The sequence below is a fragment of the Rhynchophorus ferrugineus genome, unplaced genomic scaffold (assembly GCF_030347505.1).
Source record: "Rhynchophorus ferrugineus isolate W39M unplaced genomic scaffold, kcgeb_rfMv2 rfM8, whole genome shotgun sequence".
In the NCBI taxonomy this organism is placed as follows: Eukaryota; Metazoa; Arthropoda; class Insecta; order Coleoptera; family Curculionidae; genus Rhynchophorus; species Rhynchophorus ferrugineus.
Window position 1 is genome coordinate 30,069,513 of NW_027472587.1, and position 9,233 is coordinate 30,078,745.

Here is a 9,233-nt window from a genome sequence, read left to right on the forward strand (position 1 = left end):
CATAACCAGGAGCTTTTTTAATATTAATCTCTCTCATTATTGTATGTTTAACTTTTTTGACCGTTAATTTCTCGTGCGGTAAATCCATTTGAAATGGCGAATCTAGAAAGCTAGTAATTTTATTTTCGTCATCTTTATGTAGCTGAGACTGGAAAGGTTTAAAAACATTTTTTAAGTGTTTTGAGAAAATGTCGGCCTTCTCTTTATTGCTTCTCGCCCAATTATTTTCGCTTGTTTTAATAGGTGGGTTATGCTGCTGGGATCTCCTAAGCTTTTTTGTTGCTTTCCACAACGAATAGTCTGTAGCCTCAGTTGATGTCAAGTTTTCTAGGTATTCTTGAATGCCTTGGTTCTGTTCGATTTGGATTAGATCTCTCAGCTCTTTTATGGCCCTATTAAATTTTCTTTTATTCTCTTCAGTCCTTTGCTGTTGCCAATTTCGTCGTAACTTTCTTTTTTCTGCTATCTTTTTCTGTATTGTGCATGATATATGTGTATTTTTTCTTGGAAATATTTCACTGTTGGGAGTCGCGGAATATGCTGCCTCCTGTATATTTTTTGTAAGATTTATTGCTGCTATTTCTATATCCATTTCAGTTTGTAACGGTAAGTTTAGAGAGATATTTTGGTCTAAGTTTTCTCTAAATGAGGGCCAGTTAGTTCTATTATTGCACAGAGAAGGGGGTTTATCTTTGATGGTAATTTTTGAAGAAATTGTTACTATTATTGGTGAATGATCAGAAGACAGGTCGAAACATGATGCTGCTTGACACTTTTTTGGATCAATATTTTTTGTAATACAGAAATCTATTGTATCTGGTTTTTTATTTCTGTCTGAAGGCCAATATGTTGGTTCACCAGTAGAGATATGTTGTAAGTTATCTATCCTTATGGCTTTGAGCAGTTCTCTACCTTTTGAGGTTATTATTCTTGAACCCCACATTAAATGTTTTGCATTATAATCTCCTCCTGCTATAAATCTATTACCTAGCGTACGGAAGAATTCTTGAAATTGTTCTGCCTTGTTGTTATGTTTGGGTGGGCAATAAATCGCAGAAATTGTTAATGGTCCATGGGCTTCCTCTATGATTATACTGGTGGCTTGCAGGTAGTCTTTGCGGAATTTTTCTTTTTCGAAATGCTTTATATCATCTCGAATTATTATGGCTGTACCTCCATGTGCTTTATCATCAGGGTGATTTGTATGATAAAGCTTATATTTAGGAACTTTCAAATAATTTTTGTCCGTAAAGTGTGTTTCGGAAACCATCATAACGTCAATATTTTGTTCAATTACGAACATTTTTAGTTCCCTGGCATGTTGTTGGAGCCCATTGGCATTCCAGACGGCGATTTTGTAGCTATTGGTTTCAGGCATTAGGCAAGTTTGCTTACGACGGTTGTGAGTAGACCAAGCATCGTACTCATTTGATCCATTAGTTTGGCCATCATATTTTCTAATCTTGAGATGTTGCTAGTTTCAGTAGGTTGAGATATTGTCTCTCGTTTTTGTGCTGAACCATTTTCAACTATTTGGGCATAAGTTATGTCTGGTTGACTTGTTCTGGTGGGTAGTGGTAGATTGGTAGTAGTGGATTGTTTTTGTTGATGCCTTTTTTCCCTTAAGGCAGGATAGAGTTTCTGCTGTAGTTGCTTGTGAACTGCGCAACCCTTGTAGTTCGCTGGATGATTTCCGTTACAGTTGACACATTTCACTTTTTCATCGCGAACTTTACGAGTACAATCTCCTGTCTTATGTTCTCCTGCACATTTTACGCATCTATATGATTTGCGACAGTAAGTCTTTGTGTGCCCGTGCGCTTGACACCTTGTGCATTGTGGTATAATTCTTTTTATATGTGGTGGTTCGCATTTAATAATATTATTTTCCAATTTGGTGATTTCATACACCGCCTTATTGTTTCCATTAGGTTTTATGTCTATATAAAATATAGGCAGAGGTTTTTTTGTCGTGTGATGTCGTATATTGTGAATATTTACGACCTCGTGGCCTTTTTCAGCTAGTGCTACCTTGATGGTGTTAAAGTCCGTCCCGTGATGTAATCCTTTTAATACGAATTTAAATGTTCTCTCGGATTTTGGCCTGAATGTATGGTATTGGGTGTTTCTTTCATCTAATTCTTTTATAAGAACTTTAAAGTGATCCGCTTCGAACAATTGGATTTTAATTGTTTCATAGCTCACTGTTTTAATTGTGTAGTTCGTAGTAATGGTTTTTAATAAATCATGGATGTTTTTTATTATTCCTACCTTATAGACTGTTATTGGTGGTGGTTTGGGAACAACTTTTTCAGTGCTTGGTTGTATGTTCTCTTCAATTTCTTCCGACAGGTTGCTAAAACTGTTTTTTGTCTCTATCGGTTTCTGCAACCAATAGTCACTGATTCTTGTTTGTTTCCTCGCGATTTCTTCTTCTGGACTTCTCAATCGTTTTTTGTTAACGACTGTAGTCCATTCTGATGGTGGAGTTTGCGTTATTGCTGTTTGTTCTAATCTTATATCAAAGTGTGCAGGTGATTTGGTTGAATCGCTATTGTTTGCCATTTTTTAATTTTTAATATTTTATTTAATTTACTTCCAGAGGATAAAAAAAATAAAATAAATACATTGTTTATTTCACGCACTTCATTTTTCACTTACGTTATTTTAGCACTAGTTTTTTACTATAAATACTATAAATGAATTTCAAAAGGACTGTTGTAAAATAAGATGAAATTATTTTAAACACTAATAAAAATGAGATGCAGTCCTTTTGTCTGGTCACGTAAACACGTATTCACTACACTTTAGGTCCACTGAGAGACGGATAGCCGCATCTGTTATGCGTTTTTAACACTCAATTAAATAACCGTAATAAAATACTGGGTTTTTTTTAAGAAAGGTATCTTTTTATAGCTTGGACCGTATTGAAAATACGTCTTCACCCTACGAAGGTTGGAACTGAACTAATTTCTTATCATGAAGAACAATTTATTTAATGGGTACTACATTTTTTCTTCTTCCTACATTAGTATCTAGTTTTATATAAATGCTATTGGCCGGCAAGAACGATATAGGAATATGACGTATAGTAGAATATGACGAAAATGTAGTTTTGGAGTTTCCTGTTTTAAAATGCGCTAATTATTGACTGAGTAATTGAATTATTCTGCCTTTATATTGGAGATTTACAAAGGTTTTTTTGAATAAACATCTCTGGAGATATGTGACTTTAAAGCCATATATTAGGAAAAGCAAAAATGAATTTTTCCGAAAACTTATGTTTATCTTACTTCACATGAAATTTATAGTACAAATCGTTATTTATTTATCAAAATCGTTAATTTAAATTACAAGTCTATTACTACAAAAGGTCAATTGAAAAGTCCCCGGCCTGACATATAGATAACTAACTAACTGATATAGCGCTACTAGAATAAAATCCTTATAATCGCCGAAAAACGGCTGCATTTGAAGGAAAAGAACGTGCTGCTTGACGATGACAATGCACCACGTCAGAAATTCATGATTTGGGCTTCGAATTGCTTCATCAACCACTATATTCTCTAGATCTGACCTCCACCGACTATTTCCTGTTCTCAGATCTCAAAATAATGCTCGCTGGGAAGAAATTTTCGTCGAAAGAAGAGGTGATCGCCGAAACTGAGGCCTATTTTGAAGCAAAGGACAAATCGTACTATAAAAATGGTATCGAAAATTTGGAGGGTCGCTATAATCAGTGTATCACCCTTGAAGGGAATTATGTTGAATAAAAAAAATAATTTTGCCAAGAAAATGTGGTTTACTATGGTAGGCCGGAGACTTTTCAATTGACCTGCTAGTTATGAAATATTTGATTAATATATATATATATATATATATATATATATATATATATTATATTTAAGTTATATTAGCTCTGTTTTTGATCTTCTGGTTTATCACTTATTTGCGATGCAACTTATGTTAATAGTTTAATAGTAAGCTTTATCTAAAATAAATAATTTATATTTTGATTTATTTTCTTTCATTATTTTTATTTTTTTTTGTCAATAAAATGCATATATTTGTGTTAATATTAATCTATTCTTTTGTAAATACGATATTCCATATTTAAATACAGTTCCTTACGCTAGGTATAATTGTACATTAAAAAATTAGATTCCTATACAGTTGAAATTTTTTTAAATTTGTATATATATATATATATATATATATATATATATATGTAACATAATAACATAACAAATAATGGAAAATTAGTCAATAAATTAGTTCTGAATAGTACAGAGGTAACTAGATATAAAAATGCTGTTACTATAAATTTGGCATAGGTTATGCATGATTCTTGAAACCTAGCACTGTCTAAGAATATATATGGCGTTATGCAGTTTGACTGACATATACTGATTGTATCAGATTTTGTACTTTTACTGATAAACAAAGATAAATAACTATGCCTCTGTAGGATTGAAATTTGCGGTGTTTTAGTAAGAAAACGAGTTGGTTGACGATATATTTTTAACACTGTAAACAACAATCAAGCTTTTATTAGTTACACTTAATTTTATTTACATCATTAAATACGTTTTATAATTAGTAAAATTATGTTCTTACCCCAATCATTGTTACCGCAATAAACATCAAACAACCAAAGGCATTCTCTGGTTTCTTGGGCTTTTCTGCATCTCGTGTCTTTGTCACGACCGACATTTTTATCTGATAATGAATAGTTAATGGAACAACATTTACATACTGACACCAACGAATTTTCCTCCTATTTCGTATTTATAGTTGCAAAGTCGTTATCTTTAAAATCTGTTGTTTATTTTTCCATGACATCTAATATTGATTGAAGAACAATAGACATGGATCGAGAAAAATCCCTCCCCAGCAAAGCTGTAGTTAAGTTTTATTGTAGAATGGAATTTATTTGTCTAGAACGTCGAATGTTTTAGATTTTTCCTTGCTAATATCGATGCAAACATTGATAACATGCAAAAAGATTGTTATCGTGTTACCATCGTTCATCAAAAACGTGTTGATGGGGCTTTGGAAGCATTAACTACGTCAGAGACTAGTGGGGACATTTTCTAAAATAATACTAAGAAAATAATGTATCTGAAGTCTACGAAATAATATAAACATTTTATTGTTACGAGATATTAATGATAAATTTGTTGTATTTGCGTTATTTAAATCGCCAGATAACAATCTTGATGTTGTCTCCTGTCTGCTTGATTGGGATTGATGTTTCATTTGGTATGAGTTTTGTAGTAGTGAAGCATTTCACACCTCCAGAATGTTACATAAATATTGCGATTTTTTAAAGTCTTTGTAGCAGGTTCTTTTTTGACAGTTGAACATTTTACAATAGGCATGATGACTGATTGAAAAAGCATAAATTTCTCCGACTTTTTACGCCATTCATACAAAAACGACTTGGTCTTAAACTACATAAAATGCATTGGTCAACATAAGTTATCATTAGATAACAAGGTATAGCTGTATGAATGAATACTTGGACCAGCAGAGTGTCCAATCATTGGTGGCATTGAGAACGTGACATTACATTGGTTAGTTTAAAATAATTCTGTAGAAAACTGTAGCGAAAATAGTTTGTTTTGATTGGTCTTCCATATCACGTGATTACATTATGACGTCACATTTACTAACCAATTGTGGTCAAATGAAATCCAAATTTAATACTTAATTTATTAAAATAAAATTCAATACAAATATAAATGATAATATACATAAATGTAAATAATATAAACATGTAACATACATAAGTATACAAAATAACAAAAGGCAAAAATAATGAAATATAAGTGTATGAGCGTAAATGAAAAAACAAATTAAGAGCCCAATACTAAATAATTAAAACATTCTTCCATAACGCCTTCTCGTTTTTTTAAATTTATTTAGTGCCAAAAATATAATTAACATGTGACAATAACTTGTAAACTTTGGCCTTGAAAATCATTATCAATTGAAAATATCCTTAGCTACTTGCGACAAATATGCTCGACGAGAAGAATCAAACTTTTTTATAAGGCTATAGCTTCTACATTCTAAAAACGGCTTTTTAGTATTAACTATACACATTAGGTATCAAATATATTACCTTTTCGAGGAGTTTCTATTAACAAACACTCTGATTGTTGTTCTAAAAAGTAAAAAATGCATATAAGCATTACAAATATCGTTAAGATATTTTACAATTAACGATAATATTTATTAATACTAATTATCCAGTTATCCTAATTAATTATTACCTATTTGGAAGATTTCCTTATATAATGACATCACATTGAAAGCATTCGGAACAAATTGGTAACTACTTAATATTTTGGCTGCTATCATTAACATCTTGATAAGAAGTAGGTTGACTTCTTGTAAACATTCTATAAGCATATAATAGATAGATAATTGTAGATGTATCTGATAAAAATAATGCCTGATAGGTATTTACCCTAAGGCCTGTTCGTGGAGGAAGGGTAATTCTAAATCCCGGGCAAAAATGCCTGTGACACACACGATGATGTCTGTATAGTTACATTATGGTTAATCCAGATAATTTAGTATTATTTACTTGATTAATCTATTGTTGGAATAGCGGGCTTCAGAAAACGATGTCTCTGGAAATTTCGGTAATAGATTTACACCTAGGTACACTAAATGTTTTACTACACAGATGCCTTGTAATCCATTTTTATATTAATCACTTAATAAAAATTAATATGAAATAGAAAATAACCGGTTAATTGAAAAGTCCCCGCCCTACCATAGTAAAATAATTTTTTTTGGCAAAATTAGTTTTTTTATTCAATATAATTCTCTTTAAGGATGATTCGGCGACCACCTCTGCATTCGACGAAAATTTCTTCCCAACGAGCATACTTTTGAGATCTGAGAACAGGAAATAGTCGCTGGGGGCCAGATCTGGAGAATACGGTGGATGAGGAAGCAATTCGAAGCCCAATTCATGGATTTTTACTATCGTTTTCACTGACTTGTGACATGGTACATTGTCTTGGTGAAGCAGCACTTTCTTTTCCTTCAAATGCGGCCGTTTTCGGCGATTTCCTCCTTCAAACGGTGTAATAACGCTATGTTGTAGTCGCTGTTGCGGGTGCTTCCTTTTTCAAGGTAGTCAGTGAAAATTATTCCATGCGCATCCCAAAATACAGACATCATAAACTTGCCAGCCGACTGTTGCGTTTTCTCACGCTTTGGAGCGGGTTCATCGTGTGCAGTCCACTTGGACGACTGTCGATTGGACTTTGGAGTGAAATGATGGATCCATGTTTTATCCGTTATCAGATATCGATGCAAAAACTCGGGTTTATTACGCTTAATCATCTTCAAATACTGTTCCGAATCATCAACTCGTCATTGGTTTTGGTCAAAAGTGAGATTGCGCGGCACCCACTTTACACAGAGCTTTCTCATATCCAAATATGCATGAATGGTATGATGTACACGTTCAGTTGATATCTTTAGAGTGTCTGCTATTTCATTCAGTTTCAATTTACGGTCATTCAAAATCATTTTGTAGATTTTTTAAACGTGTTTGTCGGTAACAGCCTCTTTTGGTCGTCCACTGCGTTCAGCGTCTTGGGTGCTCATTTCACCACGTCTAAACTTAGCCTAACATTCCTTGATGGTTGATTTTCCTGAGGCAGTGTCCGGAAACTCGGCATCAAGCTAAGTCTTGGCTTTAACTGTATTTTTTCCCTTCAAAAAGCAATATTTTATCGCGCGAAATTCCTATTTATCCATTTTTTTCCACAATAACAAAAGTCGTTTCACTCAAAATGCTATAACTCACAAACTATTGATCCGACAGCTGTCAAATTTATTTTTAATTGTAGTTGCGCCATATATATGTCAGGCTGGGGAGTTTTCAATTGACCTGTTATGCACAACGATAAACGAATATTTTTTAATTTTAATACGAAACCACTTAAAACAGCAAATTTAAAAATGACGATGACTCACCAGCCACATGCCTTTTTAGTCACGGTTCATGACAATAACATGTTGCGATCGCAGTGCTACTCTTGATTGAACTAAGCAAAACATCTCCCCACGTTCGCCTATACAGTTATATTTCTATTTTTCTATGACTTAGACTTATTTGGTCATATAGAATCCAACTATGAGGTACTGCTAGAAAGCCTAATTAACGTTAGTAGCCATTATATCAGTTCCAAAAATACTTGCGTGTCATTGTTCATTCTGCGTGCTATATCTCTAATGAAGTAATATAGTGCGATATCTCTTTAGAACCCATAAGTAGAGTATTTGAAAGTATTTGTTTTAAGTAGTTCGAAAGAATGTTAGTACACTCCAATGGGCTTGTTAGTCAGAAGACTAACTGGATAACTTACGAAGTACAGTGTCAATGCTATTGGTACAATGCTCACATTTATATTGTTATATATATTTGGAAATTTTTTAAAAAGGCTGAAAAACTGTTGAACAGCTGTTTTCAAGTGTTCAATGTTATATAATCTATGCCTTATTACCTCTTTTCTAACTACCATATATTATTGTTAAAATTCTATAGATGAAATATGAGATATAATAAAACACCTTATATAGCATTATTTTGTTTGTATGTTTTTAAAAAATTGTTAAAGCAAATTCACAATATTTCTTTATACAGTTATATTTTAGATTATTATTAACAATTATTAAAAATATTTCACCATTAAATAGTAAAAATCATATATTCATATTCATTCCATCACAGAATATATTTTTTTGAAATACATTGGTCAAATAAGAAGAAATATTATCACAAAAAGTTTTTATTAAAAATAAAAAATAATATTAAAATTAAATTATAAATATTGAGTTGTAAGTAAATATTGATGTTTTTAAATATATTTTGACTACGATTTTTTTTCCAGAAACATTATAGTGGGTAATTTATATAATTCCAATGCTTACTGTTAAATTCAATAATATAAATATATTTAAAACAACAGTCAAAATACAAACGTTATGTAATTATATTGTAAATATATTCTTGCCAAGCCTTAATGTTATAAAAACTCGTTAAAATAAATTCGTTTACAATATTTTATGATACTTCTAAATTCTAATCTAATGAATTTAAAATATGTTAACCATTAAGTAGTAGGGACAAATGAAATATATTAGTTAGATAAGGGGAAAGACCGCTATAGAGTTTTATTTATCGAAAATAAAAAAATAATACT